The sequence below is a fragment of the Rhinopithecus roxellana genome, chromosome 16, assembly GCF_007565055.1.
Source record: "Rhinopithecus roxellana isolate Shanxi Qingling chromosome 16, ASM756505v1, whole genome shotgun sequence".
NCBI classification, from domain to species: Eukaryota; Metazoa; Chordata; class Mammalia; order Primates; family Cercopithecidae; genus Rhinopithecus; species Rhinopithecus roxellana.
The window spans coordinates 105,901,414-105,929,230 of record NC_044564.1 but is presented as its reverse complement, the minus strand read 5'-3'; positions in this window follow the sequence as shown (position 1 = coordinate 105,929,230).

Here is a 27,817-nt window from a genome sequence, read left to right as displayed (position 1 = left end):
GTATGTGAAAAATTTTACCTCACACACATTTGTAGTTAGTTTAGGAGATGAATATTTTAATAGACTTTCAAATTGTTGCATATATTCTTCAAAAATACATCAAAATTTGATAAGCAGTGTTTAACAAGGATTTGTTACAATGCAAAATCTGAAACCACACAAGTTACCTTTTTTTCACACTATTATTTTGAAATATATTTACATGTTTTGCATCTTGAATGAACTTTATACTCATGCATGATTTAACAATATTTTGCATTGGTTATTTGGAAATTATAGGATCACTGAATTATTTGCAGATCTTTCAAAAAGTGATTCATTTCACTTTACAATATTAAAAAAGATAACATTCTTTACTATCAATATCACCACTATCAGAAAAGACATACTATTAGAAAAGCTTAAAGCTTATGGTGGATACACATTTTCTAAAATTCTATATTTTTTCTTGCAAACTCAAATTTTGTCATTGCAACACATACCTTCAGTTGTTTCCCTTCAAGTGGTAGGCTTGCTTAGATCATTTTTGAGAATATTGTCTGCCAATACTCAAGACTGAATAATAGTCAGGGCGCGGTTGCTCAAGCCTGTAACCCCAGCACTTTGGGAGGCGGAGGCAGGCGGATCACGAGGTCAGGCAGTCAAGACCATCCTGGCTAACATGGTGAAACCCCGTCTCCACTGAAAAAACAAGAAAAAAAAAAATACAAAATGCTAGCCGGGCGTGGTGGCAGGCACCTGTAGTCTCAGCTACTCGGGAGGCTGAGGCAGGATTATGGCGTGAACCCGGTAGGCGGAGCTTGCAGTGAGCGGAAATCACGACAATGCACTCCAGCCTGGGTGACAGAGCGAGAGAAAAAAAAAAAAAGATAATAATAATAATAATAATAATAATAATAGTTTTTCTCTTAGTCTTTCCTCCATGTAAAATGGTGAAAAAGTCATTAAAGTAGTACACAACTTATACAATTGCATAAATTCCTTTCCTTGAAACAGTCACCACACTTTGAGCAGAGCTGCTTTATACGTAGTTCCCATGGCATTCCACAGAAAATGACATACTTTAAAGGGTTCAGATTTAATAAAATTAGTAATTTTATTGCTTTAAGTACATTCTTGACTAATATTTGCTCTCTATTTTTTCTTCTGCAAGTTCAAGGAGGTAAAGTATACAGTGACTATTTACTCTAGTTTGTCACAGATGCTGCTATTTATGCTAAGACATAAACAGTTTATAGGCTCATGTTGTTGAACCACCAATGTAAATATCACCGCAATAAAGAAGGTGAATGCTATATTTGTATTATTCTCAAAATAGTTTTCAACATGCGGAACATATGAAAGGATCTTTTGAGCCCCCTGGGGGTCCAAAGACCACACTTTGAGGAGTACAGGTGTAAAGGGAATTCAGCTTTATCCTATGACCAAGGAAAGCATTGACACATTTTAAGCAGAGGAATGGCAGAGTCATAACTTATGTTTCAAATATTTATTCCAAATTTTGAAAACAAACCCTTATTATGACTTTAAAAAATACTCCTTTCAAATTAGAATGTGAGATTTAAATTGGTCCCTAATTAACATTTCTTAAAAAAAAGACTTGAAGAGAACACCTCTTAAATTACTCATTAAGGCAAAGAAAGCTAATGCAATTCATAATAACATTTGAACTAAAAAAGCAAGGCAATGTTGTTGAGTAAATGCATGTAATCCAATACATCAGCTATAAAAATAGTAAAGAGGAAGGTTACTTCAAGAGTCAGTGTCATAATTCATCAGTATGGATTCAGAAACTTAAATGAATAAGCTATCACCATGCTTAGCGGTCATGGAACAAAAGAGGAAATGGGTTACTGAAGCTAAGTGAGACACAGAACTTTGACAGAAAGGACTCCTGGCAGTCACTGTAGCCTTGGGGATATACAGCTAATATCATAACAAGGAGACTGCATGCAAGAAATATCTCGATTCTCTCACCTTCCACGCTCTGATCTTGGCTTGTAATTCCCATTGACTGAATCCAATACAAAACTTACTGTAAAGTTAATATGAATAAAGTTATATTCCCTAGAGCCTGGCCTTCTTTTCACAAAGCTGGAAAGAGAAAGTGAATAATGAATTTGGGGGGAAGGAGGCAAATGAAAAAAATAAATAAATAACCAGGAGCATACTACCCTTATTTTTATCCTATTATTTTCCTCTTACTCTAAAATACTTGAGTATTCTGCCTTAAATAGGGAATTAGCTGAATTAGAGTAGATTGAGGGCTGTTTATAAGGCAGAGAATTACAGGAATTTTTTTTGTAAAAGATGTCAAATATAAGAAGGAATATTTTTGGCTGGGCACAGTGGCTTATGCCTGTACTCCCAACATTTTCGGAGGCCGAGGCAGGCAGATCACTCCTGAGGTCAGGAGTTCAAGACCAGCCTGGCCAACACAGTGAATCTCTACTAAAAATACAAAAAATTAGCTGGGCATGGTGGTGGGTGCCTATAATCCCATCTACTCAGGAAGCTGAGGAAGGAGAATCGCTTGAACCCGGGAGGTGGAGGTTGCAGTGAACCGGGATCACACCACTGCACTTCAACCTGGGTGACAGAGTGAGACCCTGTCTCAAAAAAAAGAAAGAAAAAAAAAAAGAAGTAATATTTTTAATATATTTTCACTGGATTTGGCAAAATACTTAGGGTTCTCCATGTGAACAATAAGGGTCAGAAGCCATATGATACATAATTAGGTATTGTTTAAGTTTCAGCTTGCATTTCCTTACCAAGAGAACCAAGTTACTTTATAAAACCTCTGATTTATCAATTTCCACATGTCGTGTGTTTCATACATGCAATCTCTGCACTTTTCTCCCAAACTAATGATGCTGCTGGGGTAGAAAGCTCCCAAAATCCAAGATATATAATGGAGCCCAGGCTTTTAAGGATTTGTGAATGGATGCCAATGATGATAAAATGCTTAGAATTTTCAAGGAGGTTTTTGGGAGACTGTTCTCAGAAAAAAATAAAAATAAAAAAATAAGAGAGAGAGAGTTTCAGCAGTTGATTTATTTTTCCTTTGCTGATAACATTCTCTCCATATATCCCCATACTAGACCCACCTCCCAAGTCTTATAATTTATATTAGGTGGTGGTGGAATGACATAGTATTGGAGAAGTAAGACAAGCTTACATATTTTTGTACAAGAACACTAAGTCAAGCATGAGCTTGAAAATTTTCAATATTAGTAGTCATTAGAAAGAAAATAAAGTCAATAAAATCAGTAAAATTCTGCCCACCATCAGTATCTATTTTTGTGATCTTAGGTTCCTAGGGGGCATACTATATAAGAGTCTGTTCTTTACAACTGTAACATTGATCATCCTCAAAGCTGATCAAAATAAATAGAACTAAGCATATTAAAATAGTAAGTTTCAAAAAGTTCAGAAAGATTAGCTTTGAAAAAGAATGTGCAGTTCAGCCAAACAACAAAACAGCTTATTAACTCATACATGGCAAATTTAACCAAGCACGATGATTTTCTATGAGAATACAAACATTTATTATTGAAGTATTCAAACATATTGTACTTTTACCTCAGATTAATCTTGCTGTTAGAATCCTACTGCACTGGCAGTTTTCATATGCTTTTAAATATTTAATAGCTATATCTAAAAGAATGGTTCCATGCAGTATCATGTTCCTTTCAGAACTTAACTCCAACTGACTTTTGACAAGTAAATGAATGAAATCTATTATAAAAACGATTCAACGTTTCCAAACTCAGAGACATAAAATACTTTTCCTCTGAGGTCACATTTCTTTTGATGTGCTGACATTGTCAAAAATGTTTTCTGTTATCAGGAAGAAATACTACTTTAAAATAACATTTATATTTAAAATAGTATATGAGTATTATTAAAAAATTAAAATGAAACCCAAAGGAGTAAAGAATCACCATCTGAATCACTATCATTTTATATTTTATTGTGTAGCATTCACAAAGTTTTCTATGCATTTTAAAATTTATTAATACTTTTAATTTTCAATTTACTTTTTAAAATTGTTGAGGGCTATTTAAATTACATTATTGAGGGCAATTTAAATCACATTACTTCCCACCACATTCATCCTGATGTCTCTCCACATTCATCCTGATGTCTCTGAGGCTCACGTAAATGTACATCCTATGAACAGAACACAGAAATGCCAGTAGTCAATTTCCTTTGTCTCATACAGGAGATAGATTATCAGTGCTAGTAGCGTACAAGCTCTATCTAGTGTACATGCTCAGTAAATATCTCAAATCCACATGATAAGAATAGAAGGTTCTTAATAGGTTGACAATATTCTTTTGTTGTTCACACAGCACCCGAACACACACATATGTTTTCTACATTCACCATATAGTTTGTTACATAAGGCTAAAAGAGGCAGAATTTTCATTTGGCCTCCATTTTACTGTAGGTGTGCATGTGCATTTTGTGTGTGTGTGTGTGTGTTTGAGATATACATAGTTTAAGGTGTTATATTTAAATGAGAAAAAAGTATATCTTATAAAACAATCATGTAGTTGGGTTCAAGGATATTTTGTGTTGGTGGTTCCAGGAAACAAAATAAAACTTGAAGAGGCACATTTATTTTGGTTCTTTACATTGAAAGATGCATTTGGGTAGAGCCTGGAGGATATCAGAGAGCTTAGTTCCTAGAGCTTCCCCTGCTCAATAGAGAAGGGAGAGATGGAAGGTCATTCAGATGGATTCCAAAGGCTGACCTCTATTACGAATGCAGATTGTGCCTGTGGATAAGGTAATAAAACTTATGTAATTTTTCAAGGGCACCATAATTGGTAGACAAGAGTCCAAGAATAATAAAAAATTACCATTAATTAACACATTGCTCTCATTTAAACAACAGATTTCTCAGGCTTCACCTCTTAAATAGCTCTAAAGCTGCCCTATAACTTGACATTTTGATGGTTAATTACTGAGTTGGTGGATCAACATACTTAAGGATTTTTTTTACCTTCTTTCTATTTCTCCATGTTTAAAAGCTGTTTGTCACTTGAATGTTATTTTTCAAACATCTTGCTGCCACAGCCTACTTAGACATGACTCACATCCATGATTCATTACAACAGTGACTTGATCATGCTAGTGAGGAGAGCAGCCTATGTAAGAACATGTTGAATGACAGCGAGTGATAAGGAGAGACATGGGGTTCAATTTTGCCCTGAAACATACAAATACACACTTACATTAGCACACCTGCATATACACAGAAAGCCCTGGCTTTGTCCTCAAAGATTTCAGGTAAAAAGTATTCATTTTTAGATGGTACGCTGGAGGTACTTGTTATATTTGTCATTAGTTAACTATTTTTAATGGCCCCATTTTTATTGATATGTAATAGTTGTATATATTTATGAGGTACATGATATGTGCATACTACATGTAATGATCAAAACAGGGTAGTGAGTAGATTGATGGTTATGAGAGGCTGGAAAGGTATGGAGAAGAGGGGCATAAAAAGGAATTGGTTAATAGATACAAAAATACAATCAGATTGAAGGAATAAGTTCTGGTGTTCAATAGCACAATAGGGCTACAATAGCAAAAAGTAGTTTTCTGTATATTTGAAAATAGTTAGAAGAGAAGATTTGGAATGTTGTTAGCAGTTGGCTATTATCAAGTCATTTTCCTCAGTTTTAAAACAAAGGTGACAATTGCTAAATGTATAGCAAAATCACACCTTCAGAAACAACTGAGAAAATGTGCTATTCTCTATTTCTTTACTCTGAAAATGATATTTTTTAGTGTCTTGTAAATGGGCAGAATTATTTGTAAGTTTCTTTATCATTGTGACCACCAACAATCTAGAGAAAAAAATAGAAATAAAATAGGAAAAGTCTGCTTGGTATACCATGGTGCTGTTGCCCTCGAGACAAGCCACACATTTTAATTAATTTTGAAGTTTTATTCTGAACTTATTTATTGTTTCCCAACAGAAGCTTCCAACGGGAAACAAATTCCATCCATCAGATGCACGTGGAAAGAGATTCAAATATAATTCTGAGTTAATTAATGACAAGGGAATATAGGCTTGATAAAAATCCAGGCAACATAATGAAAAGATGAAAACTCAGGCTCTATCTGAAATCTAATCAATAGAAAGAATAGAAATATGATGATTTTGGTGACATATGGTGAACAAGAAGAAACTTGTTAGGCTAAACATTTTAAAAATTCCGGACATATTTTCAAGTGCAAGTTCAGTTTCTCATTTTAGAAAATCTGTCCTTTCAAAGGAAACTTGAAACTAAGAGTTTGAAAAAAATATAACTTCTCAGATAAGAACCTGATTTTATGCCTCATATGAGGAATTTCAAGATAAAAATTATATAATCTTCAGAGGATATTTAATATGTTAAATCCATGACAAGCTGGGTCCATGTGGAAAATAAATGGTTAGAATCCTCGGTTGCAATTAAAAAATTAGTTGCCATTGTAATTTTGTCTGGAGCAACTTCAAATTTAGTCAGATTTTCAGATTATTGTCATATGTGCCTCCTTTTCCAACAGGATTTTTGCCTTATGAAAATTCCACTGACAGACACTAAAATCAAAAGAGACATATCTAGAAGAGTATTTCAGTTTTGAATCAGTTGTGAGCTGCTGATGAGATGAGATAGAAATAACTGGAATAAATTACCTTAGGTGAAGAAAAATATTACATTAAAAGTTTGAAATTACCTGGAGAACTTTAAACTCAATGTTTGAAGAATTTGACATAATACCTTAGGGAAAATGATGATGTGTTTGCTCTTTATTGACCTTCCTTTTCTAAATTGAGGTGATGAATTTTCTAATACTAGAAAAATATCTTAGTTTTCTTCTCTCTCTGGGAGTCTCTGCTCATTTAGTTTATAATTACACCTTCTCTGTGGCAGGATATTTTAAGGAGAAAGCAAAAATAAAAATTGGGACCTTCTAGCTCTAGATTCTAGTCTTTGGGTAAATTTCCTAAATATCTTAGTTATGTAGCAGATGGGTTAATTGAGTTTTATCTGAAGCTATTGTAAGTAAAAAGCTATTTATTAATCATGAATTCTCATAAGCCTTAACTGCAAGAAAATAAGTGTGTGTTTGAAGGTGAGGACAGTGCAACAGAAAGAAAGAAAGAGAGAAAGAGAGAAAGAGAGAAAGAAAGAAAGAATGAGTTGAAGAATTACACACATCTTTTGTATAATCAGTGATAAGTATTAACAGTGGATTGTCACTTTGGGAGTTGGTATTAACAGGAGATAGCTCCTCACTGAGCTTAAGCATGGGACAGGAAAATAATGGATACCATTAAATAGTCAAGGTACATTAATTTTGTATCCTGAGACTTTGCTGAAGTTGCTTATCAGCTTAAGGAGATTTTGGGCTGAGATGATGGGGTTTTCTAAATATACAATCATGTCATCTGCAAACAGGGACAATTTGACTTCTTCTTTTCCTAACTGGATACCCTTGATTTCTTTCTCTTCCCTGATTGCCCTAGCCAGAACTTCCAAGACAATGTTGAATAGGAGTGGTGAGAGAGGGCATCCCTGTCTTGTGCCAGTTTTCAAAGGGAATTTTTCCAGTTTTTGCCCATTCAGAATGATATTAGCTGTGGGTTTGTCATAAATAGCTCTTATTATTTTGAGGTACGTTCCATCAATACCGAATTTATTGAGCGTTTTTAGCATGAAGGGCTGTTGACTTTTGTCAAAAGCCTTTTCTGCATCTATTGAGATAATCCTGTGGTTCTTGTCTTTGGTTCTGTTTATATGCTGGATTACGTTTATTGATTTGCGAATGTTGAACCAGCCTTGCATCCCAGGGATGAAGCCCACTTGATCATGGTGGATAAGCTTTTTGATGTGCTGCTGAATAGCAAAAATCACAAGCATTCTTATACACGAGCAACAGACAAGCAGAGAGCCAAATCAGGAATGAACTTCCATTCACAATTGCTTCAAAGAGAATAAAATACCTAGGAATCCAGCTTACAAGGGATGTAAAGGACCTCTTCAAGGAGAACTACAAACCACTGCTCAGTGAAATCAAAGAGGACACAAACAAATGGAAGAACATACCATGCTCATGGATAGGAAGAATCAATATCGTGAAAATGGCCATACTGCCCAAGGTTATTTCTAGATTCAATGCCATCCCCATCAAGCTACCAATGAGTTTCTTCACAGAATTGGAAAAAACTGCTTTAAAGCTCATATGGAACCAAAAAAGAGCCCGCATTGCCAAGACAATCCTAAGTCAAAAGGACAAAGCTGGAGGCGTCACGCTACCTGACTTCAAACTATACTACAAGGCTACAGTAACCAAAACAGCATGGTACTGGTACCAAAACAGAGATATAGACCAATGGAACAGAACAGAGTCCTCAGAAATAATACCACACATCTACAACCATCTGATCTTTGACAAACCTGAGAGAAACAAGAAATGGGGAAAGGATTCCCTATTTAATCAATGGTGCTGGGAAAATTGGCTAGCCATAAGTAGAAAGCTGAAACTGGATCCTTTCCTTACCCCTTATACGAAGATTAATTCAAGATGGATTAGAGACTTAAATGTTAGACCTAATACCATAAAAACCCTAGAAGAAAACCTAGGTAGTACCATTCAGGACATAGGCATGGGCAAGGACTTCATGTCTAAAACACCAAAAGCAACGGCAGCAAAAGCCAAAATTGACAAATGGGATCTAATTAAACTAAAGAGCTTTTGCACAGCAAAAGAAACTACCATCAGAGTGAACAGGCAACCTACAGAATGGGAGAAAATTTTTGCAACCTACTCATCTGACAAAGGGCTAATATCCAGAATCTACAAAGAACTCAAACAAATATACAAGAAAAAAACAAACAACCCCATCAAAAAGTGGGCAAAGGATATAAACAGACATTTCTCAAAAGAAGACATTCATACAGCCAACAGACACATGAAACAATGCTCATCATCACTCGCCATCAGAGAAATGCAAATCAAAACCACAATGAGATACCATCTCACACCAGTTAGAATGGCAATCATTAAGAAGTCAGGAAACAACAGGTGCTGGAGAGGATGTGGAGAAATAGGAACACTTTTACACTGTTGGTGGGATTGTAAACTAGTTCAACCATTATGGAAAACAGTATGGCAATTCCTCAAGGATCTAGAACTAGATGTACCATATGACCCAGCCATCCCACTACTGGGTATATACCCAAAGGATTATAAATTAGTCTACTACAAAGACACATGCACACGTATGTTTATTGTGGCACTATTCACAATAGCAAAGACTTGGAATCAACCCAAATGTCCATCTGTGACAGACTGGATTAAGAAAATGTGGCACATATACACCATGGAATACTATGCAGCCATAAAAAAGGATGAGTTTGCGTCCTTTGTAGGGACATGGATGCAGCTGGAAACCATCATTCTTAGCAAACTATCACAAGAACAGAAAACCAAACACCGCATGTTCTCACTCATAGGTGGGAATTGAACAATGAGATCACTTGGACTTGGGAAGGGGAACATCACACACTGGAGCCTATCATGGGGAGGGGGGAGGAGGGAGGGATTGCACTGGGGAGTTATACATGATATAAATGATGAATTGATGGGTGCTGACGAGTTGATGGGTGCAGCACACCAATATGGCATAAGTATACATATGTAACAAACCTGCACGTTATGCACATGTACCCTAGAACTTAAAGTATAATAAAAAAAAAAAAAGTCAAGGTAATTAATCTGAATATCCTTCTGGGATTTTCATACACTATTTTGATAAAATTGATAGAAATTTTAATTCAATATATGAAAGAAATATTGCTTGGGGCCTGGTGTAGCTTGTAAATCATAAATTCCATTATTACAGTTTATCAACATTTAAATACTTTTCATTTCTACATTTCTTGGTTGGATATGAGACATTAACATACCTTAAAGAGTGCTACCTTTAAGAGAGAGACAGAGAGAGAGAAGAGAGAAGATTATATAATTAGCATGGCAATCCAACTGTATGCTAAATGTTGGACACAATTTAACTTCTATTGAAATGTGTACTTATTTCGTTAAAGTTGTCAAAAAAATTGTTAATATTATTTCATTATTGGAAGTAGAGTTTTAGAAGGGCTGCACTCTTTAGAAATACAAACATCACATAGTAAGACCTAGTCTAATATGCATGAGATGTCTTAAAAGATACTACCGCTTACCTCCAGATGTTCCAGGGAAGGCCCAGGAAGTTTGGTTTGAGGTAGCATAAATTATAAAGAAAAACTATGGTATCTCATTGAACTTGAAGGGTTGAAGGGCATAGGGCATTCCAAACAAATGAACAAAAATTTAACAAACATCATATATATATATATATGAAGATTTAAAACAGATCACCTACAAAGAAGTATACAAATGACATTTGGCTTCTCAAAATCAATAGTGAGACAAAACTACAATCAATCAATGTCTCCAGTGTTATGGGGAAAAAACTCTTCAGCCTAGAATTCTGTACAAGTCAACTTTGCAACCAAGTGTGTGAGTAAAACAATGACATTTCAAAATAGAAAGTGACTCAGAAAGTTTACCTATGGCATACCCATTCTTTTTGGAAAGTTATTTGAAGATAAACTACTCTAAGAATATAGAACAACAGTGGAAATGTGGGATATTGAAAAGCAATGTAAAGAATCCTAGGAAGCACAACATGGAAGGGTCAACTTGACAGCTGTTTGGCAGATTTAGAGAGCAATTGGTCCCATATTGAAGATGGAGAAGAGTAGGTGATTACAGGGAGTTCTCTGAAACATACCTCTTATAGAATATTTAATTAAATAAAAAAGTTTGAAAAAAGCCATAAGTTTAAATAGTTCCAGAAAAATAATGATTTCAAAGTTCCCAGAAAAGCAAAACAAAAATCAGTACAAGAAAGGAGAGATAAACATGCTCATTGGAATTTGCAGTAAGTAATACTGGCTAGTTCAAAACAATTGCAGAAGAAATTATTACTTTTACAAACCTTGTGGACATATAAAAATCAAAGTAAAGAGAGCTATAAGAAAAGGCAGGAGAGTGAATACCGTGCAACATGTTCTGTTTACAGTTGTTGAAAGAAGGGCATAAGTAATTGGTGCACTATTTTAAAGTCAAGAAGATAAATGAGAAAGAAACTTAATTTAAAAAGTGATTGTGGTTGAATGGGAGAAGATATATATTAGCGAAACCATAATATACCATAGTAATAAAAATTATATCCAAAATTGATAAACCAGAAGAATACTTAATGCAAATTATATAGATCTGTGCTATCTAACACGATAGCCACTAATAATATGTTGCAATTTAAATTTAAATATGATCTTAAGTCATACTAGCCACATTTTAGGTATTTAAGAGCCATGTGTGACTGGTGCCTATCATATCAGGCAAAACAAGTGTAGAATGCATATATAATCACAAAATCACAGAATCATACACGCTACAGCACAAATGAAACTTGAGGACATCATGTTAAGTGAAATAATCCAGTCACGAAAGAATGAACACTGTATGGTTCCACTTACATGAGCTACTGAAAATAGTCAAATTCATAAAGACAGGAAATAGAATGATTATTTTCAGAAGCTGCGAGAAGTGGGGATGGGGACTTATTGTTTAATAGGTACAGAGTTTGAGTTTTGCAAGATAAATATAATTCTAGGAAATTCTGAATAGTGGTGGTGGTTGTACAACAAGGTGAATCCACTTAACGCTTTGAAAGTGTGCACTCAGAAATGGTTAATATGGTACATTTCAAATCATGTGGATTTAATATAATTTTTAAAATAAAATACACAGAAAGCACATAAGAAAAGCTAATAATAGATACCATTCCATAGTGATTTTTAACTAGTCACATTCCAAAAAACAGTATTAGTCCTTGAGAGGTACATTTCAGAAAACTCTAAACCTACTGAACCCTCCAATTATTGATCTTTACATACAGTTTAGGGTAAAGAAAAACAGAATACATGCTCAGAAGTTATGTTTGATGATTCACCTTGAATCTAGAAAAATGAGCTTACCTGAATCAATATATATATCTTTCAAGCAATTAGAATCTTCAGTTTTTCTGCAATACGTAATTTTATAAGGATAGAGTTAAACGGGTGTAGAAGACTTTCATGACGTCAAGTAGGAAATGTGGATTTGGTCATGGAAGATAAATGGGGATGGCTTGAAAGTCCCTCTCTTCAGTATGAGGGACATGAAGGTTCCTCACATTATGAGCCTGTGTAAAATATAATAAGCCACACTGGACAATGAGAGAGCAAACTAAGAAATGTATTTTGTGGAGATCTTTAAAGAAAGAATGGATATTTATCTTTTCAGCTAGATTTAGAACTAACTCATTGTCAGTTAAATGATTTTTTTTCATGTATTTTCTTTTTTTAACATTAAGAGGAATTACCTGTATTTGGCTCTGAAAATAGCCATATTATTAGCCATTTTATAAAAGTGTATGCTTTATAACCAAAAAACGTTCAGGAATATCAGTTGGATTTTCTAAGGATCACCACAGTATTAATCCTCAACCTGAAAACAAATTGTGTTTAAACGATTAAAATTATATGTGTGACAGAACATTCATAATTTCTCCAAATAGAGACCATCATACTGATTTTCCTCAATGGAATATAATGTGACCTTTCCTTTCAGATAAATGTAAAATGCACAATAGCTTAAATTGCTATTGCAGTGATACTCAGTCAAATTACTTCCTCATTTACCATTAAATGTTATAGATTCCATGAAATGAAGCTTGAAATGTAGGGTCAGAGACCATACTCTTCTCTCAGCATCTCATTAATTCCAGTATGGTTTCAAGATAAATATTAGATACAGGGCAGAGTTACAATATTGAATGCATTAGAGAAAATAGTGTTGATTTGCAAAAAATAGAAATATCAGAATAAGCCATTATTCATCAGAGTATAGCATGCTAGTTCTCTGAGAAAAATAAACAATTCATAACTCTTTCCCTCACTGAGCTCACAGTCTCATGAGGGATATCATCAGGAGGCAACGTTTTAAGCACCTGTATATGTTGCTTTAACACTTCATATTAGACATAAAGTCAATGTCTGAGAAACAACTGAGGTATCAGAGGTTTTGGTCAAGTAAAGTCAAAGATGACACAACACTGAAGATGAGTTATAGCAGTATATCAGATAATAAATAGGTAGAAAAATATAGGAAAGACATTCCAAAAGGAAAGAAAAGGCATGCAAAGTGTGAGGAACCAAAAAGAAAACTGTATGCATAAAATAGAAAGTACATCCATGTTACTGGGGTGCAGCAGGGGAAAATAAAACAATGGTAGCAATAATAATAATAATAGTTGTATAATTTAAACAATAATCTTTCTAGAATATCTGTTATATGTCATGACTTGTTTAAGAGCAAAATATAATTTATGGAACATTTTTATATATATGACACTATTTAAAGCCTATATATATATATATATATATATATATATATAAAATTTTCTTCTATATATCTTCCTATGTGTTTATATATATATATATCTTCCTATATGTGTGTGTATATATATCTTCCTATATGTGTGTATATATAATGTAATTTATCCAAAAATATATGTTATCTTTCTATATATATCTTCCTATATGTCTGTGTTTATATATATCTTCCTATATGTGTGTATATATATCATGTAATTTATACAAAAATCATAACATTAAATTTATTTTCATTCTAAATGTGAAATAATTGATGTTCAAAAAGTTAAGGAATTAGCCCAAGATGACTCATTCAATAGCTTGTTGATCCAGGATTCAAATCTGATATGTCTGACTTACAAAATGGGCATATAACCTCTGAGAAATGAGGTCAGCAAAGAAGATAATTATTAGATTAAGGTTTCTATGCTCCCATGAACCCAATGCAAGTAAAAACATGAAATATTTATATCTGTAACTCTTGCTTGCTTTGAAAAAGTCATCAAAAATTTTGTCAAATATGTCATTTTATGCTATAGTTTTATTTTAAGTAAATGATGGGTGAGTTTTCATCATGAAGCAAGTAGCAATTTGTAATCAATTGTCATTGTCATTGTCACATATGAATCCTATAGTTTCTTTTAAATTAAAGTAAAGGGACTGTGCCTTGCTGCTAATATTATGGATGTCTTTATTTACTTCTCAACAGGCCTAGCTTTAGTAGAAGGTGTCAAAGAAAAAATATGAATACTTTATGAAACTTTGGTTTTATTTTTATAACCAATGTTATTAGGTCACAAAAGTCACAGTATTCTTCGTGTTCAATTCTTTTAACAATAAAAGAAGCCAACAAAGCTGAAGAACCACCTTAAGAGTGTCCTTGTAAATTTCTCTTTTTATCCCCCTACTGAGTATTTAAGTGAGAAGGATGCTGAAATAGAAAAGGCAGGAACTTTATGAAAGTTGAATTTGGTCAAGCAAAAACATAAAACTAAAAGTGCTGCCTCCAAAACCACTTTGAAACTTTATAATTGTATTGCATCAGACACAACTGGGGGTATATTGATGCAACAAGTTCTCTGGCAATGATTGAGCTGTTTTATGACTTGAAGCAGTTGAAGATAGTTGAAACAGATTTTTAAAAATATGAGCCTACTGATTGCAGGAAAGAACTATGAAGTGCCCCAGAGGGAACTCTTCGTAAGGGTAGAAAAGTCTGAGGTGATGAGTTGTGCTCAGCACCAACTCCTTAATAAAACCATGTCTGGTATCCTGGCAGTGTACAGTACCTTGGGAGAATCAGTGAGCATGTGGGTGGTGTGAATTGGTGAACCTCTTTCATTAAAGGTTCTAATACCTTGAGACCCAGTCCTCTTTTCTATAGGGCTCCATCCCTTTCTGAAGTCACAGCATGGCAGAGAGCAGGTCAGCAGTTTCTAGAAGTGGCAATGATAACAGTGTGCCCCGCTCCTTCACTGGTAATGGCAGAGGTCCTTGAGGTGATCAAGACCAGCTGTTTTGGTGACTCAGTCTTCAGAATACATCAAGTGCCCTCCTGGATGAGAGTAGGTTCAAAGATACCAGTAAACACAGCACACTTGAATGGCTGACTTCTGAGAAGCACTTAGAATAAATGTTTATCAAAATCACTGAACAAATTGAGTGGCAATGTAAGAAACAAAGGTGTCTGTTAACCTTTAAATATCTGCCCTATATTCTAATACTTAGAAGCATTTCATAGAAAAGAAAAAGAAATGTTCGACTCTGACCTCTACTCTCACCATTTGATTGTATAATTGTATTGACAGTTCTTCATTCAGCCAAAAACTTATTTTCAGCTGCTTTGTAGTCTTACTCACACCAGCAAAAGACAATTCCTAATTGATCCACTTTAAGAAATGCCAAAACTCACTGTATCTTTAAAGATGTAAATATATATTTTTTTCATATTATTTCTGAGAAAACTTACTTGGCATGAAAATCTTGGTTCTCTGACCACAGACAGAGCCCCAGGGATGTTTTTTAAAGTATGATTTTGCTGCTTTTATCCATAAATAAGCCTAGATGTCTGTAAGTTTTAGCCTTTGCTATTGGCAAGCACTGGATTCAGAATTCCTAAAACTAACTTATTTATTGAAATAAAGATTGTCATCATACAGAGCCTGGACATTTTCAAGATGCCATCAATAAATGAAAAGAGAATATTGAGATCTTCTCTACTAAACAAATGTTTTCTTTCTTTTCACAAACTACATCTTTAAATACTTGATTAGATTTAGAGTAGGTGTGTTGTTTTATTGTACTTGAAAGAAAATAAGAACAAACTTTATGAAAAAGACGAGTTTTTGCATGGCTTGTCATACTTTACTAAAGGGAAAAATTATGCCTTTTTAGTCTTTTGTTAACATCAATTTCTTTGTATTGTTGAAATCAATTTCTTTCTTACTTTTTTTTTGTCAAGTTGTCACTCAACAAGAAGGAAATGAAGGTGGACAATTAGGCAAACTTCCAGTGCTGGACAAAGCATTTTCACTGGCTACAGCTGACTGGCAAAGCCTTTTAAATGCATAAAATGAAGTCTGCAAATAATTGGACACACTAGCTAAATCTTCCAACATTTACTTGTAATGTAAATATTTAAATATGCATTTATGCCAGATGCTAATAATCTAGTACATTAGATTCACGCTCTTAAGTATACATTAGTGTCTTTAATCTCTTACCTCTACTTGCATACATACCCTTTATCATATAACTTTTCAATGCATCTCACTGTGCCTCTCCACTTGTTGCTTTGGCCAATGGGATATTGGCAGATATGCTACAAGGTAAGTTTGAAGATTACCAGCGTGTTTCTACTTGCCTTATTGAACATTTGTAATTTCTTTGGTGAGAAAACACTCAGGCTGGTCATTAGCCTTAGGAGGAGATATATAATGTTATAGCACAACGTTTCATCAGCAGAGCCTAGTCTAGATTTTCAGGTACATGAGTGAGTAAATACTAATCATATGCCTATCAATGAGTAACCGATACAGTTTCTATAATTCTTTGTCAATACTTGCAGAATGAAATGTTGGCTCTTCAGATATGGCTGCAATTATTTGAGGACAAAGGAACATGTGCAACCTAAATTCAACAATATGACACTTTGGGTAATTCTGGTGTACTGTGACATAGGTTTATCTTTTATGGTAAAGCACATTGTAAGAGGTTTTTTTTTTTTTTTTTTTTTTTATTTCACAGTTCTGAGAGATCAAGCCTAGCAGGAAAATACTATATATCAATGAAGGAAAAGTCTTCTTTTCATAGATATAATCTGGTGCCAGGGTGATCAATTAAGGGAGAAGAGTACAGGCTGTATCTGAGCCTCAATTCACCCCTTCAGCTCAGTACTCCAAAACAGTTATCAAATTGTGACTCAGGAAAAACTAAAATGTCAAATTAAAAGGCAAAATGTAATGAATGAGATGAATAGGCAAAGTAGAGAGGATTTTGAGGTCAGCGAAACTATATTATATGATACTATAATGATGGACATGTGTCAGCATACATTTGTCAAAATCTGTGGAATGCACAACACCAAGATGAAACCTAATATAACCTACCGACTTTCAGTGATAACGGCAGTGGAGGTTCATCACTTGTAATGATTTTGCTATTCTGGTGCGGGATCTTGATAGTAGGGGAGGCCATTCTTGTGTAGGGGAAGGGGTACAGAAGAACTCTGTTCTTTCTGCTCAATTTTGCTATGAGCCTAATATTTCTCTAAAAAATAAAGTCTATTTTTTTATTGTAACAAATGTGGAGAAAACATTTGCACTGCAATATCAAACATGGCTCCATAATTCAAACTACCTACTCAAGCCAAACAATGAATTTCTTAGTGAAGCTGACTTACGAGTTAAAATCACATTTAATTTCTTAATTGTCACAATTTGGACATATTACTACTTTTTAAATGAAATGGCTATTAATTTTTGATTAAAAGTTAATTGTAAATTAGAAAATGTAGGTAAATGAAATGATATTCAATGTGTTACATTTAAAATTTTCTGGGTAGTGATTTATGTGCATTCTGCAGGGAGAAAGGTCAAATTTTTATCAGCTTCTTGAAGAAGACTGAGACTTTAAAATAGGAAAGGCTATAGACTAAAATACTCTAAAAACAGTAAGGGAGTAAAATGATAACATTTACTTCAAAATATACCAGTTTTGAGAATTGAGTGAGTGAGGAAGAAGTTAGAAGATGGTTGTGAAAGTAAAGGATATCAGGAAGACCGTGTAAGAGGTCCCCACTAGAAAATGATAGGAAAGAAAGCCATTTTGCTACAAAGAAAAATACAAGGTAAATAAATCAGCAACTACCAAGATCTTTGAAGTGCAAGTATGCCCAGTGTGTTCAAGGAACATCAAGTGGATCAAGGTGGGTGGTGTGGAGTATGGACAAAAGCAATAGATGATATCGGATAAACTAGGGGACTGGCAGTGGAAATGTGTGTCATCTTTAAGGATTATCTGGACAGACTAGCAAGCCATTGTCAAGTCTAACGAACTTTTGAGTATGAACTATGTGCTAGGAATAGTTAACTTAGAATAAAAATATGATGGTTTCAGCCGGGTGTGGCTCATGCCTGTAATCCCAGCACTTTGGGAGGCTAAGGCAGGTGGATCACGAGGTCAGGAGATCAAGACCATCCTGGCTAACATGGTGAAACCCCATCTCTACTAAAAATACAAAAATTAGCCAGGCATGGTGGCAGGCGCCTGTAGTCCCAGCTACTCAGGAGGCTGAGGCAGGAGAATAGCATGAACCTGGGAGGTGGAGCTTGCAGTGAGTGAGATTGCACCACTGCACTCCAGCCTGGGTGGCAGAGTGAGACTCTACCTAAAAAAAAAAAAAAAAAAAAAAAAAAATTGGTTTTATGAGTATGCACTGTCCTAAGATTTGTGTGTGAGACACACATTATTTATGAATAATTTCTGTGATATGGTTGGCTGTGTCCCCACCCAAATCTCACCTTGAATTGTAGTTCCCATAATCCCCATGTGTGGTGGGAGGAACCCAGTGGGAGGTAATTTAATCATGGGGTGGATTTCCCCCATGCTATTCTCCTGATGGTAAGTTTTCACCAGATCTGATGATTTTATAAGGGGCCTCCTCCTTTGCTTGGCTCCTCTCCTTCCTGCTACCATATGAAGGATATGTTTGCTTCCCTTTCAGCCATGATTGTAAGTTTCCTGAGGCCTCCCCAGCCACGCTGAACTGTGAGTAAATTAAACCTCTTTTCTTTATAAATTACCCAGTCTCATTTATGTCTTTATTAGCAGTGTGAGAACGGACTAATAAACCCTGCTTTCAGGCTCTTTAAAATGTGTTTGCTTCAAGAATAGCACATATGCACAATTGAACAAAAATTTATTTTGTAACTAAATCATGCTGTCAAAATATGCAATGCAAGTTGGAAGAAATGAAATAGTGTAGAATATAGAAGACATATAGTATTTTATAAAGAAGGAGTCATTGATAATGGCTTTAGATAATGGACGAATATTAGATAAGAGTTTCCAGTTTTATAGTAGTTTCTATTTTTCCTTCCTTCCTTCCCTCCTTCCTTCCTGCCTGCCTGCCTTCCTTCCTTCTTCCTTCCTTTCCTTCTTTATTTTTTCTCTCTTTTTCTTTCTTTCTCTTTCTCCTTCCTTTCCTTCCTTCCTTTTTTAATTTTTTTTTCTTTTGAATAAGAAGTATACTGACAATCAGGATGTTTGCCTAGAATAAATGAGAAAGTAAGTTATTATCCAGGCAGCCAAATAAAAGCATTTCAAAAATAGGAGCAAGGTCAACTCTGCAGATTGCTGATGAGAAGATGATTTTAAAAGGAAAAAATAAATAAAAGTCTCAAGTAGCCACAGGAATTGTCATCTTCTCACTGGTAACCTTGGGAAGACATTTTTATTATACTTCTGAAGAGAGAGGCCAATTAGAGAGAGTTGAAGAATGAATGAGGAACTCAGCTTCCACAGGGTCATAGACTAAACACTAAGAAAATATGCTGCCAAATATAAAGATTTTTACCAAAACAAGTTAAACATTTAAAATGTACTGTTGAACCAACAGAAAACTGAGAGAAATCACTAAAGGATTCATCAAGATAAAAGAAGATCAAAAACAAGAAAATAAAGCAAACTCAAATATCAAAGTTACACTGGGAAAAAAAAGAAGCCCTGGGAATGTAGAACTATAGAGACATACAGCCTAAGTCCACAGCTGAACCTGAAGGAGGCTCCTTGCAGTGGCTATAACTTGAGTGCAAGTGGAGCCTAAAAGAAAATAAAATCATAAAGAAAATGTGTGATTTTGCTTTAAATAGAAAATAAAAATATAAGTCTTTCCCAAGAATAAGCAATGATAGCCTGCTTTCACATGGTTCAGAGTATAGAATATTTAGTTCCCTTGAGGCCAGGAAAACCTCAAGCCAAGATTATTAATTGGAAGCGGCTGCAGATTGTTAATGCCTAATGAAACCCAGGAGAATCAAAACTCGGATTTCCTCCAGAAAGAAGCAACTTTAACATCAGCACTGACATTAAAAATGGCACACAATGTACTTACACACCAAATTATCAAAATTTTCAGTTATAAAATATAAAATGTGTATGAAATGTTTAAAGAAATTAAAAATTGACTGAATAAATAGTTGAGGTAAAGAAGATATCAAAAGTAACCAGGCAGATTAAGAAAAAAGAAAAAAAAAGATTTCTAATTTAAACTTGGAATGTAGAGTTTAGAAAACATCACTCTCTTTCACACAGCAAGAAAAATCTGGACAAACTAAAAGTGAATGACCTTGCTTGGACTCATTAGAGAACTTAACTTAGGCTTCATGGCGAAATACCACCCTGAATCCAGAAAGCCAGATGCATCCAAAGGATGCAGGAACCAAGATCTGCTTACCTGAACAAGACTCACTGGAGGCATAAACTTAAATGGTAATTTTGACAAATTGCTGGAGGCTAAATGTCGACTAACATGAATGTGTTTCTTAGAGGCTGAAATCTTAGGACTCTTCCACTCCAACATTCTTGTGTTCTTTAACTCCAGAAATATGACCTGGTTCTCATGGTAAAGACCCAAGACAGCACCCCTCTTTCTTGGTCAGGGAGACTGAAAGGGTAATCATTACAAAAGACTTTTTTTTTTATAACAAAAACCTATGGTCCAGGGGAAAGATTTTGCCAGAGCCTTATCCCAGCAGAGGGCAGGGCATTTCCCTGACTCCAGCCCCTTTTCTTCCCCTGCCTAACGAGGGAGGCAGGTTGAAGAAACTGTTATGAAGGTCACAGCCCAAGGACATAGACTAAAAGACTGAGATATATTCAGAAAATTATGGAATTTGTCTCTCCCATAGTTTATTACTGAGTCAGGAGTTTTTCCTGCCGATGGGTCTGTGGTCTTGGTAACTTCAAAGAATGAAGCTGCGGATCTTCGTGGTGAGTGTTACAGCTCAAGGAGTGCACTGATCAGGAGAATGAGCAGCAGCACAGTTTATCAAACAAAGCCAAAGGAAAGCATCCACGTGGTGGAAGGATACCCCTATGGGTTGCCATTGCTGGGTTGGGTGGCTAGGGCTTATATACCTCTGTTACTGCCTTCCCTTTCTTTCTTTTTGTCCATTGAGCATGGTTCTTTTTTTCAATCCTCCCTTGGAATGGTTAATTTTAAATCCTTCACTCTATTGGTTAAGAACTCAAAACCCTGGGTCACAGCGGTCTTTTGCAAAGTCCCCGAACCAGCCCAGGAAGTCCCGCCAACTCCACCCCTCATTACCATACCGATAGGGTTCCAGGACAATCAAAGTAGATGACAATAGAAAAAGTTTCAAGACACATAAGCTCTCTAAAATGGAGTTTTTAGGGAAGCCTCAAATCCATAGAGAAGAGACAGAAAACAATGTCTCCAGAGAAATTTGAACCCACTTGTACCAACAGCTACAGAAAATTAAACACAGTGTAACTCCTAGCCAAATAACAAAAACGCTCACATTAGGTCTATTTACTTCAGGTCCTGTGAAATTATACAACACGTTCAGTCTTCAAGCTGTGGGATATGTTGAGGTTTCTCTTCAAATAGCCTGATTAATCTTTTATTCTTTAATTCATGGTAACCGGCCCCCACTTTTTTTCCTTTTTCTCCTTTTTCTTTTTTTTTCTGCCTTTTCTACATACCCAGACATACCATAGTACCAAGTGCTATCAGTACCAGCTCTCATTCCTTTCCTTATTTGGAAAGAAGGCTAGTTCTCTAGCTCATTGCAGATACCCCTTCCCCTTTCCCCTCTCTCCCTTACCTGCTCACCTGATCTAAAAAACAAATGTTCAAAAGTTTAGCCAATTGGGATTAGTTTAGATTGTACGGCCTGACCTCGGCCAATGGGGAAAGGGTACAGGGGCAGGACTTGCATCAGGATTGGCCAAGGAGAAGCATCCCTCTGCACAGAAATGAAATTGTTTTGCTAAGAATCCTTGGATTGAGTATTCAGTTTCCTTAGGATTTTGAGCGTTATTCCCAACAAAAACAAGTTACAAGACATGACAAAAACCAAGAGAAAACAAAGTCTGAACAGACAATCATCAGAACCAGAGTCCTATAGGACACAGATATTAGAATTATCAGGTAGGAAATTTAAAATTCTGATTACTATGTTAAGGATTCTAATTGAAAATGTAGACCCCATGCAAGAACAAACGGGTAATGAAAATAGATAGGAACTACAAAAAAGAATACAAAATAAATATAGTATTCCCCCCATGTGAAAATACAAACGTGTAACAAACGTAGTTAAAGATTTTAGTTGGCTTTTATTTGCAATTCTAGAATCAGACATCTCATTCTAAAAATGCAATGAGTATTCCAGTGAGCTGGGCAGAGGAGTTTGGTTTTATAGACGGAGAATTGCTGAAGTAAGCAGAAACAAAGAACAAAAAGCAAAATGGTCGTTTCAAAGTTACATTATTTATAAAGGTTATAACAGAGGGAATTCCTTTATTGAAGCAGCTAAAACAGCTTGGGGATTTGGTCTATCTCTCAGTCTAAGGATTTCTGGGAAGGTCACAAAAACAACTTAGCTTCTGTTTGATGACATGGAACTTTAGTGTGAATAACTTCATTTTGCTTTGGCCAGTTGGGCCTAGTGCAGAAGCTCAGTTCAAATCAATGGCATATAAATTGTATTTAATACCCTTATTACCTGAAGTTATGTTCTTAATACTCCCAGTGGATGCCTGAAACTGCAGATAGCATAGAACCCTATATATACTATGATTTTTCATATACATACATACCTATAATAAAGTTTAACTTATAAATTAGGCACAGTAATAGATTATCAATGATAATTAATAATAAAATAGAACAATTATAATAATATACCCTAATAAAAATTATGTGAATTTGGTCTCTAGCTCACACACACATGCATCCTCTCTCTTCAACATATTGTACCCTACTCACACGTCTTATGATGATGATGTGAGATGGTAAAATTCCTGTGTAATGGGATAAAATGAGGTGAATGTTGTAGGCACTGTGACAACACTGTGACATGGTATTAGACTGCTATTGACCTTCTGAGGATACATCAGAAGGAGGATCATCTGCTTTGGGTGACCCTAGACCTTTGCATCATGATGAGCCATGGAGATTTTCCAGACCACAGTAGACCAAGGGTAACTGAAACCATAGCGAGTGAAACTGAGGATAAGCAAGGATTGCTGTATTAGAAAACAAATGCACTTTAGCAGAAATGAAGAATATTTCTGATGGATGGGCTCAATAATAGACTAGGCTAGACTTGGCTGAAGAAAGAATCAGTGAACTTGAAAGCTTCGAAGATAAGTAAATAGAAACTTTACAAACTAAAATGCAAAGAGAAAAAAGAATGCAAAAATTTTTAAAATAAAACAGAACCACCAAGAACTGTGGTACAATTTCAAATGTGTAACATACACACAAGTGGAAGACTAGAAAAAGAATACAGACCAGGAGAAATATTTGAAGCAATATGGTCAAGAATGTTTCATAATTAATGACAGACACAAAATCAAAGAACTAGGATGCTCGGAGAACACCAAGCAGTATAAATATTAAAATATTTATACCTTAGGCATATGTTCAAACTGTAGAAAACTAAAAGCAAAAAAGCAATTCTGGAAAAAATCCATATTGGGTGAGGTGAGAGCAAGGATAAAAATTGCAGTGGACTTCTTATCCAAAACCATGCACACCAGAAAAGAGAGGAGTGAAATATTTGAAGTGTAAAAAGAAAAAAATAAAAAAAGCAAACACCAAATGACAATTGCATAGCCAGAAAAGGTATCCTTCAAAAGTGAAGGAGAAATATAGACATTGTATTATTCAATTTTCACACTGCTATGAAAAAATACCTGAGACTGGGTAATTTACAAAGAAAAAGAGGTTTAATGCACTCACAGTTCCACATGTCGAGGAAGGCCTCATAATTCCAGCAGAAGGCAAAGAAGGAGCAAAGGCATGTCTTACATGGCAGCAGGCAAGAGAGTGTATGAAGGGGAACTGCCCTTTATACAGATCTCATGAGACTTATTCACTATCATGAGAACAGCACAAGAAAAACCTGCTCTCATGATTTAATTACCTCCCACTACATCCCTTCCATGACACGTGGGGATTATGGGAGGTAGAATTCAAGATGAGATTCAGGTGAGGACACAGAGCCAAACCGTATCATGCCATCTTTGGCCCCTTATGTCCTCACATTTCAAAACAAATCATGGCTTCCCAACAGTCCCCCAAAGTCTTCATTCATTTCAGCATTAACTCAAAAGTCCACAGACCAAAGTTTCATCTAAGACAAGGGAAGTTCCTTCCACCTATGAGCCTGTAAAAATCAAAAGCAAGTTAGTTACTTCCCAGATACAGTGAGGGTACAGGCTTTGGGTAATTACACCTGTTCCAAATGGGAGAAACTGACCAAAACGAAGGGGCTACAGACCCCATGCGAGTCCAAAATCCTGTAAGGTAGTCATTATAGTTCCAAAATGAGCTCCTTTGACTTCATGCCACACATCCAAGTCACACTGATGGCAAGAGGTAGGTTCCTATGGTCCTGAGCAGCTCTGCCCCTATGGCTTTGCCAGGTACAACCCCCTTCCTGGCTGCTTTCACAAATTGGTGTTGAGTGTGGCTTTTCCAGGTGCACAAGTGCAAGCTATGCAAGCTGTTACTGGATCTATCATTCTGGGGTCTGGAGGATGGTGGCCCTCTTCTCACAGTTCCACTAGGCAGTGCCCCAGTGGGGACTCTGTGGGGGCTCCCACCTGATATTTCCCCTCTGTACTGTCCTAGCAGAGGTTCTCCATCAGGGCCCTGACCCTGCAGCAAACGTCTGCCTGGACATCCGGGAGTTTCCATACATTCTCTGAAATCTAGGCAGAGGTACCCTAACCTCAACTCTTGACTTCTGTGCACCTGCAGGCTCAATACCTTATGGATAGTGCCAATGCTCTGAGCTTGAGCCCTCAGAAGCCACAGCCAGCGATATACCTTGGCCCCTTTTAGCCACGGCTAGAGTGGCTGGGATGCAGGGTACCAAGTCCCTAGGCTGCACACAGCAGGGGGCCCTGGGCCTGGCCCACAAACCATTTTTCCCTCCTAGGCCTGTAATAGGAGCAGCTGCCTTGAAAGACTCCTGACATGCCCTGGAGACATTTTCCTCATTGTCATGATGATTAGCATTTGACTCCTCATTACTTATGCAAATTTCTGTAGCAGGCTTGAATTTCCTCCCAGAAAATGAGTTTTTCTTTTATTCCACAAGTCAGGTTGCAAATTTTCCAACTTTTATGCTCTGCCTCCTTTTGAAAACTGCCATTTCAAAATATCTTCCACCAGATACCCTAAATCATCTCTCTCAAGTTCAAAGTTCTACAGATTTCTAAAGCAGGGGCAAAATGCTGCCAGTATCTTTGCATAAAAAGAATGACCTTTACTCCAGTTCCCAACAAGTTCCTCATCTCCCTCTGAGACCACCTCAGCCTGGACTTTATTGTCCATATCATATCACTAATAGCATTTTGGTGAAAGCCATTCAACAAGTCTCTAGGAAGTTACAAACTTTCACACATCTTCCTGTCTTCCGAGCCCTCCAAGTCTCTAGGAAGTTTCAAACTTTCCCACATTTTCCTATTATCTTCTGAGCCCTCCAAACTGTTCCAGCCTCCACCTATTACCCAATTCTAAAGTTGCTTCCACATTTTCACATATTTTAATAGCAGCGGCCTACTCCCAATACCAATTTACTGTATTAGCCTATTTTCATGCTGCTATGAAGAAATACCTGAGACTGGGTAATTTATAAAGAAAAAGAAGTTTAATGGACATGTCTGGGGATGCCTCACAATCATGGTGAAAGGCAAAGGAGGAGCAAAGGCACATCTTAGATGCTGCAGGCAAGATAGCGTGTGCAGGGGAACTGCCCTTTATAAAACCATCAGATCTCGTGAGACTTATTCACTATCACACGAATAGCATGGGGAAAAAACACAGTCATAATTCAATTACCTCACATTATGCCCCTTCCATGACATGTGGGGATTATGGGAGCTACAATTCAAGATGAGATTTGGGTGGGACACAGTCAAACCATATCAGACATTATCTGATATTTAAAAAAAAAGCAAGGGAAATCATTGCCAACAGATCTTTGAAAGAAACGTTGAAGTAATTTGTTCAGAGGAATAATGATATAGACCAAAACCTGGACCTACCTAATGAAAGAAATGATGGCAGAGAAGGAATAAATGAAGATAAAACATCTTATTTTTCTTAATCATAATTGACCTATTTTATATTTTATGTAAAGCACTAAGAACAATGTTATAATTAAAAAACAATGGATAAGTACTAGAAATTGGTAATAAACATTCTGTTATAGGATACCTGCATTGCATGTGAAGCCATGTAGTGATATTTGAAGGGGTGGCCTTTAGGTAAAATTGTGTCATGTAACCTCTAGAGTAACCACTAAAATATTTTAATATTTTTTAAATTTTATTTTTCCATAAGTTATTGGGGTACAGGTGGTATTTGGTTATGTAAGTTCTTTAGTGGAGATTTGTGAGAACCTGGTGCACCCATCACCCGAGCAGTATACACTGTACCATATTTGTTGTCTTTTATCCCTTGAACCCCCTCCCACTCATTCCCCCAAGTCTCCAAAGTCCATTGTATCATTCTTATGCATTTGTGTCCTCATAGCTTAGCTCCCACACATCAGTGAGAACATACGATGTTTGGTTTTCCATTCCATTTCCATTCTAAGTTACTTCACTTAGAAAAATAGTCTCTGATCTCATTCAGGTCATTGCCAATACTGTTATTTATTTCTTTTTATGACAGAGTAGTATTCCATCATATATATATATATATATACTGGAGTTTCTTTATCCACTTGTTGATTAATGGGCATTTGGGTTGGTTCCATGATCTTGCTATTGTGAATTGTACTGCTATAAACATGTGTATGCAAGTATCATTTTCAAATAATGACTTATTTTCCTTTGGGTAGATACCCAGTAGGGGATTGCTGGATCAAATGCTAGTTCTACTTTTAGTTCTTTAAGGAATCTCCACAGTTTTCCATAGCAGCTGTATTAGTTTACAGTCCCACTAGCAGTGTAGAAGTGTTTCCTGATCACCACCTCCATGCCACCGCTTTATTTTTTTATATTATGGCCATTCTTGCAGGAGTAAGGTAGTATTGCATTGTGGTTTTGATTTGCATTTCCCTGATTATTAATGATGTTGAGCATTTTTTCATGCTTGTTGGCCATTTGTACATCTTCTTTTAAGAATTTTCTATTCATGTTCTTAGTCCACTTTTTGATTTTTTTTTTTCTTACTGACTTGAGTTCATTGTAGATTCTGGATATTAGTCCTTTGTCAGATGTATAGATTGTGAAGATTTTCTCCCACTCTGTGGGTTGTCTGTTTACTCTGCTGACTGTTCCTTTTGTCATGCAAAAGCTCTTTAATTAGGTCTCAGCTATTTATCTTTGTTTTTATTGCAATTGCTTTTGGGTTTTGGTCATGAAATCCTTGCCTAAGTCAATGTCTAGAAGGGTTCTTCCAATGTTATCTTCTAGAATTTTTATAGTTTCAGGTCTTAGGTTTAAGTCCTTAATCTATCTTGAGTTGATTTTTGTATAACATGAGGGATGAGGATCCAGTTTCATTCTCCTACACATAG